Source organism: Haemorhous mexicanus, chromosome 16 (assembly GCF_027477595.1).
Source record: "Haemorhous mexicanus isolate bHaeMex1 chromosome 16, bHaeMex1.pri, whole genome shotgun sequence".
Taxonomy (NCBI): Eukaryota; Metazoa; Chordata; class Aves; order Passeriformes; family Fringillidae; genus Haemorhous; species Haemorhous mexicanus.
This window is the reverse complement of record NC_082356.1, coordinates 6,113,621-6,121,269: the sequence shown is the minus strand read 5'-3', so window position 1 is coordinate 6,121,269 and position 7,649 is coordinate 6,113,621. Positions and strand designations below refer to the sequence as shown.

General features: G+C 40.2%; 1 pseudogene; it reads left to right on the top strand.

Moving 5' to 3' along the window:
- Positions 1-316: 316 nt before the first annotated feature.
- LOC132334745 (telomere repeats-binding bouquet formation protein 1-like) lies at positions 317-6,911 on the top strand (annotated as a pseudogene).
- Positions 6,912-7,649: the final 738 nt, after the last annotated feature.

Below are 7,649 nucleotides of genomic sequence, written 5' to 3'. Positions count from 1 at the left end.
CTGACAGTGCCCCTCAGGGGTAACATGGAATGACCTGATTTCTGCAGAATGTCCACTCTCAAAAGATGATCACCTGTTAGTTACAAATGCAGGGCTGTCATAAAAGACTGTATTTCCAAAGGAAAACTCTGCCATGTAAGAACGCATTCAACCGTGTGTGTGTGAGATGACAAAGTAAAAGCAGAAAACTAGGAAAAGTGCATTTTAGAAAAATGATGTTGTTTCTACTGCATATATTATAAACACTGCTAATCTGAACAGAACTGGAAAAACTTTTTCCTTGCTGTTGTAGAACAAGAACAGAGATTTTAAAAAAATGAACACTCAAAAGGTGCAGATAAGTCAGTGTGGTAAGATATCTAATATAATTTGTCATTATAATCTGCATCAATTTTACAAAGTTTTAGTAGACTCTGATAGGCCTGTTGTGGGGTGGTGAGCAGTTGGGAGAACATGCTTTTTCCTAATTTCCACATTTTGGATACTGTATTGGCTATGCAAAGGGTAAATCCAATGTCAAACCTGCACACATAGTAAAACACACCATTACGAAGTCACATTTTTTGGTTTTAATTTGCTAATATTTATCCACATTTTTATTGTATTTTAACTTCTTTAAGAACCCTCAGACCTTGTAATGGTTTACTGTTAACAATACCTTCTGTCACTGTTAGAAATAATTATCATCTAAGTCTTTTAATGATACCCCAAAGACTAAGAAGCAGATTTTCCAAGTCTGTTTTCCCACCTAGGGTTGTGTGTAGGTGCCCAGAGAATATTTTGTGTTCTGTTTCCAACCACGTGACTGAGGGCTCTGCTGCTGTGCTGCATGGTTTATGTCTCCTGTACCTCAGTACCACGGAGCAGCCTTGTGCTCTTGGACTCTTTCCTTACTACTCCACAGATTTTCAACTGCACCCTGAATTTTATTTGCACTCTGAATACTTTAATGGCTGTGTATTGTATACACTTAATGCACCTTGCAATTGTGAATTTAATATTTAGTAGTTTACATCAGACTTACTAAGAGTTACTAGTAATGAAAGGCCAGAAATATTAAAAGGAAGCTGTTACTCTGAAAGGAGCTCATGCTCAAATAACAAAGGATGGACAGAAATATTTCTAGGTGTGTTGTTTGTGGCTGAATAGAAGTGATGTAGCTCCATTTTGGCTCACTTCCCCCCCTTTTTTAAAATACACCTACATACTGCATTTTGACAGGTTTATTCTAATACTGACTAGATTAATAGAGAGAAAAGATAACAATTTAATGAAGCTTTTTGTGTTTGCTCCTAGATATGAAAACAGATCTGAACTTACTGCTGGAATGCCTTAAATCTCAGTTGGACTGCCCTCTGTCTCAGCAGGAGGCTGTGGTCACTGTCTATTCCATTTGCCAACAAAACAGTAAGAAAGGCTTTTCCTTAGAAACAATGCAGGCATTTATGTTCACCATATATGCCAAGGAACTGGTGGGCACTGTAAAAATGTCTAAAGGACATAAGGCTTGAGATGTTGGAAAATCATAGAAGCCTTTCATTTTGCAGAGAAACAGAAGCAAAAGTTTTTCCTCTTGTAGGTGAAGCAAGCGAATACTTTGGAGAAATTGGTGGTTTGATGTTTAGAAATGACCTTGCCAAGTCGAGTGCTCATTGCATCGTAAAGGAAGCAGCTTTATTTACATTGGGGATTATTCTAGAGAGTAATGGCAATAAAAATAACACTGTTTGTATTTCTGAGTGTGCTATGGCCCCCTGTCATTACTTGTGCTCCTGCTTTGTCTCCATTTTCTTTTGGTCTCACAAAATGAGACTACAAGATTGTCAGTTGGAGCAAGGGCAGGGAAGGTGCCCCAGTTGCCCTGTCCATCCCCAGATTTGATCTGTGCCTTGCTGACTTGTGCACACAGGGTGTCTTTAAGTTACCAGACAGCTGCACTCCCCCTCTCCCTCAGCAGCAAGTGTTCAGTGACTCCTGGATTGTTCCAGAGCTTGCCAGGGTCCTGCTTGGTGTAGAACTCACTGCAGGGGGAAGCCCTCAGGCACTTCATAGTCCTGCCCTGTCTCTGCTCCCCACATACTGGCCACAATTGAAACTTAATAATTTAGGATGATGAGTAGCTTACTTGAGGTTTTCACTTTTTGTTTTCAGTGTCTTGTCAACAGACACTGTTGACAAGTACACTGTCTTGTGTACTTCTGAGTTGCTTGAAGAACTCATTTTATTTTGAATTTAAAAGGATTCTGATGTGAACTTGAAAAGAATGTCTGTTTCTGTCATCTTAGTACTGGTGTCAAATAATGGTAAGTTGGTTTTTTTTTCTGTGTTATGATAACTCTCCTTTTCTATTTGCCAATCTGCAGTCCAAAATTTGGAACATGCAATAAGCAATGTTTTGGTGAAGTGCATTTATAAAGATGAATGTTTGCATGTAACCGAACCTGAATTGTCGAAGTAGGTCATTGCTCACTGGGATTTCCTTAAACAGCAGAACATGATTTAATTCTAAAAAGAGAGTTTGCAAATGCAAACCCATAGTTTCTGAGAGTGTCTAGAAAGAGAGAGACATGGAAAGGTTATTTACCAATATGTTGATATGATTTTGTATTTCCTTGTGGGGAGGATATGTGCTTAGGAAAGGGAATGTATGTATGTAAATTCAACTTGCTGTTAAGATTTTGTCTGCAGTTGCATTTGTCTCTGGAGTCTTGTGTGTGTTCTCTTTTAGAAAATGGGCAAACCCATGTCAGAGACACAGGCTGCATCAGCCTGCTGCTGCAGTTGTTCAGGTGAACAGGGCTGCAATTCAAACAGGCAAATAGTAGGCTGGTTAGCAGCTAGGTTTCCTTGACTGTCTGGGCCTTGCTTGCATTTCCTTAACAGAACAACTCTCTCCACGTCTGAGAAGAATCTGCCAGCTGAAAACACTGATCCCTGCTATCAGCTCTGGTCCTCAGTGTGCAGCACTCTCTGTGCCTGTGTCAACAACCCCCAGCACGGGACGTGTTGCTCTGAAAACTGTGGAAGAAGTTCAGAGATATTCTCCAAATCGGTAACACTTTGGTTTCATTTTTACTGTTCAGCTGAAGTTGATTTCATTGCGTTTTGATTTGGGGTAATTTGTTTTTACTTTTCTAGAAGATAATCAGAACATTTGCTGTGGGGTTTTTCCCTATGCCAAAGGGTGGCTCGAGAGTTGCACAGAGCCTGAGATAGTTCGTCCCATCTGTTCATTTCTTGGTCTCACAGTTGCAAACAACTGGAAGTGCAGCTCAACCTTTACACAGCTTTGAATTTGATAAAAGGAAGTTTAATTCAAGAGGTAGATGGGTTTTTCTTTCTTGTCAATCTCTACAAAGTCATTTGCTGTTCTTCCCACTTTTACTCTGACCACTGTACTCCACCATCTTTACTTACACTGCGCTGTGCTCAAGTCCACAAATAGCCACAGTCTGCTTACATTTGATAGGGTCAGTAAAACTGCTGGGAGCTGTTCTGATTAAAAGTGTGTCTAAATTAAAGTCCTTGTGACATGGCTGAAAACAGTGACTTAGGTAGAACTCAGGCATGATGTTTGCCATTTGTGTGCACATATCAGGGCCATGTTTTCCTGGAACTATTTTATCTGCGGTTACTGCATTTCTTGAGATTAATGTATCTCCAGCTTCTGTTGTATAAGAAATGTAATGACTGACACATGCACAGAAAAACTCTGATGGACTTACTTGGTGAAAAGCTAAAAGAATTTGCAGACTCTGTTGCTTAAATCACATTTTTTTCTTTTTTCCACTGAGCAGATGTGCAGAAATCTTTTGTTTCTATTGGAGGATTGGATACATTAGCCAAAGCTCTCCTTGAGCTTATGCCTGATTCCTGTTTGTGTCACTCCAGCATGAGACTTGCAGTGGTTGTAACAAAGACTCTGAATGCCTGTATTGCTACTAACTGTGAGTGGAAAGACATTTTTGATCTATGGCAATTTTAAAATGCTATTTTTAAAGTCTTGTGCTGTTGGAAAAGTTGCAGAAATGAATGCTTAAAGGCAGTTAAGTTCTCCACATCCCAGTGGATGTTGCGATGCTTTTTAAAACTCAGAGGTGTAAGTGGGGAGTGATTCAGTTCATCTGAGGTGGATTACTGTCCCATTGTTGCTCAAATGAATGCAGTGAAATTTAAACCCAACTGAAAATTAAGTTTGAGATGCTCCAGCCCTTGCTGGGTAAGTAAAGCTGAGCTCTGGGCCTGGATTTGACCAGTCAGTTTGGATCCTGGAGTTGTGCCAATGGCTGAATAATAAATTGTGTAGCTTTAGGAAGCTTTAGTCATTTAGAGGTGGAGCTGAACGGACGTGGTGTTTGTGCACAGCACACTCTGCTCTGGTTTGCTGGCCGGGTACTGCTCTCCTGATGAGGTTTTGTGTTTTCCACAGAAGGTTTGCAGAAACCTGTGATCCTGACGAGCCTGTGCTGTGGCCATGGTTGCTGTACCTCACACTTCTGCCATAAGAGCTTCAAATGGAAATTCCCAGAAGTTGAAAAGCATCAGCCTGCACTAGTTGTGAGGGTAGTTTCAGCTCAGTTGGGTGTGACAGGACTGGGCCTCAGCGTGGATGCTCTAGCAGTGGTGTTGCCAGTGCCAGGAAGGGCTTGCCCCCTGCTCTTTTTATGGCAGATACTCTGCGTGTCAAAGCTTATTCAACTCTCTCTGGCTTCATGCTGGAGCTGATCAAGGACATGGAGAAACTCAGCAGGGATCTCCAGAAGCTGCACAGTGCAAAGCCCTCCTCATTCATCAGATCTTCTGCCTCCTCTCCGTGGAGCACAGGCTGGGAGGATGGGCAGGACTGGATTTGGGAGCAGCACAGGAGGGGTGGGGTAATCTGAGCTGTTCAAGGTGGAGCAGGGCAGGGCTGAGCAGGCCCAAGGCTTTGAGGGCTCTGTACAGTTCCCTCCAAACCCAGCATTTGATCCTTGGATATTTCCTGTACACTCACAATCGACTTTGTTTTCCTTCCAATCATTTTAACCAACAGCTGCCATGAGTTTTGTCTTGGCAAAGTATCCCACTGTGTCAGAGCTGCTGAAGCTGCTGTCCAATGAGACACTGAGCACAGGAGAAAAAAATCAGTATTATTCTAACAATTGGACACTGTACTGAAGTTTGTGGTAAGATTTGCTTTTTCTTTTTCCTGTCTGTCAGCTTCTCCTAAATTCTCATCCACTGACTCCTCCTGTGGTGTCACTTCATCAAGACTGGAACACGAGAGAGAGTTCAGTTAAATAATACAATGTCAGTATTTGGACAAAAAGTTTTCTAGAATGTTCCATCTTTAAATTTTAAAGCTTGTTAGCAGGAAGTGTCTTAAGTAGCTTTGAAAAGTAGACTCAATATGCAAGAATTCAGAGCTGGGCTTAGGTGTCTCAAGGAATAATTAATCCAGACTTGACAGCTACTACAATCCAGACCTAGCAAATGGGTTGTCTTGAGCACCCTTTTCATGGTCCTTGGCACATAGAGCTTCTCTCCACTGCTTACAAGGCCAGGAATATTTGTAAAAGCCATTTAAGAGCATTGTTTCAAGACACAGAAGCAGTTGGTGGCTCTAAAATGGTTTTGTCGTGTTCCTCAGGGCTTGCCCAAGCTTATCTGGCACAAATACAGCACTTCATTGGTATTTTGTGGTAGTGCAAGCAAAGAGAAAGGGAAATTCATTTGTACTTGTGGTGTTTCTCATGTATGTTTAGAGAAACAAGAAAAAGACCTTGTGTTCAGAAAGTTTGATTTTTATCCTCTGAGTGCCAATAACATGTTCAATAATTAGCTCAAGAGGTCATAAATTTATTTGAACAGACATTTTTTCATTAAGAACTAGTGAAACAAGACTTAATGGAAAATGTCTTTTGAAAAGAAAAATTATTAAAAAATTATTTCAACATAAAAAAGGTTATTCTTCAAATGCCAACACTGTCAAAATAAAAATGGTAAAAGTTTTTATTTCCTTTTTTTTGTTAAGTTTAAAGAAGAAAGAACTATGTTTAGCAATTATCCATTATATGATTCCATATGGGAATGAGAGCACAATAAAAATTCAGCCAATGACAGAAGAAATGAGGAGGAACAGATTGGCTAGACCAGGCTTAAGCTACTAATTTTATTTTGCTAAATAGAAACCTTGAGATTTTGATATTTCTGCATCCCAGGCCTCACAGAAATGTTGCATATCTACTCCAAGAGCAGGTCGTGAAAGAGAAGAAAAACAGGAGTCATTATTCAAATGTTTTGAGCCACAATTAAATGAGCTTGGAACTCCATCGAATAAGTGGTCTCAGTCCTTCAGTTTTCTTACAGCAACCTGAGTTCTGGTCAAATCATCCTGTGGGATGTAAAGCTCTCCTGCTGTCACTGCAGCAGGCTCGGGTCTGGAGTGAAAATCTCTCTTTCTGCAGAAACTTGCAGAGAGTTGCCAGTATTGGCCCCTACAGTGACTGTAAGGTGAAGGTGTGTGGGGCTGAAACCAAACCTTTCCTTTACCATGTCCTGTTCTAGAAGAGAACCAGTGTGAGCTGCCTCAGAACAATGGTCTGCCACTCATGATTCAGGTATTGACAGAATCTCAGGACGAGGAGCTCGTCAAAGCTGCTACTTTTGTGCTGCAGAGCTGCAAACAAATGAGTAAGCTTGCTGTGACTGCTTTAAAAAGCAGAGGGATTGTTTCCATCTCTGTGTTCTGCTGATTCCCCAAGTGATTTTAACTTCTGTGGCAGCTTTTTTTGTAATTCTGTATACTCCAAAAGATGTTTGTTTTCTGCACAGAAAGTTGCCTATTTGTCTTTAAGAACTGACTTAGGCAGAAAAAAAAAGAAGTAAAAATTCCAAGAGTGTTGCAAAAATGCATTTGTGAAACCTCTCCATGTAGGGCCAATTCTTAAGGCTTTCCCATCTCTAAATTGTGTGGAAAAGATCAACATTGTCATTTATCACCCAGGGGATACTTTCTTCCTGGGGGTGTACCACTAGAGGGAGGGAATAAACCAGGAGATAATCAAGCCTGAAATCACTGTGTCTGCACTGATTTCCAATCTGAAGAAATCTTGATCTTTTTTTTCTAAAGTAGGATGTATTTTTGGGCCCCCTGTTTCAGTTTTTTATAAATTATCTGTACAATCCCTCCCATGAAGCAGAGAGACCTTGTCCTCTAATCTCTAGAGCATGGAGGGTGTGCAGTTGCTAATTAGGAAAAAACAAACCTGTATCTCCATTTCTGTGCTGCAAGCACAACAGAGAGGTTTGTGTCAGATTGAGGTGTGGAGATTTGTCGTGTCCATTACTGTGGAGTTGTTTTTTTAAAAAAGCAGTGACTCGTACTGGTGAAGAACCCAGAGTTAATTCAATGAAAAAGCTTTTTTTTCTTTCACAGCATCATTGTGGAAACAGTTTGTAGGAACTCTAATTGCAAGTTCACCACTTGTAACAGCAGCTTATATTTCAAGTGTGTTAACATTTATGTAGAAATCTTAGTTTTATAAAAATTGTAATTTTGCATTAAATTATTGGGGCTGTCCCTTAGCATACAAAAATGTAATAAATGCTTCTTAAATGTTGTGTTTACATGATAAAATTTTATTTATTAATGTTGTTTTATATTTTAT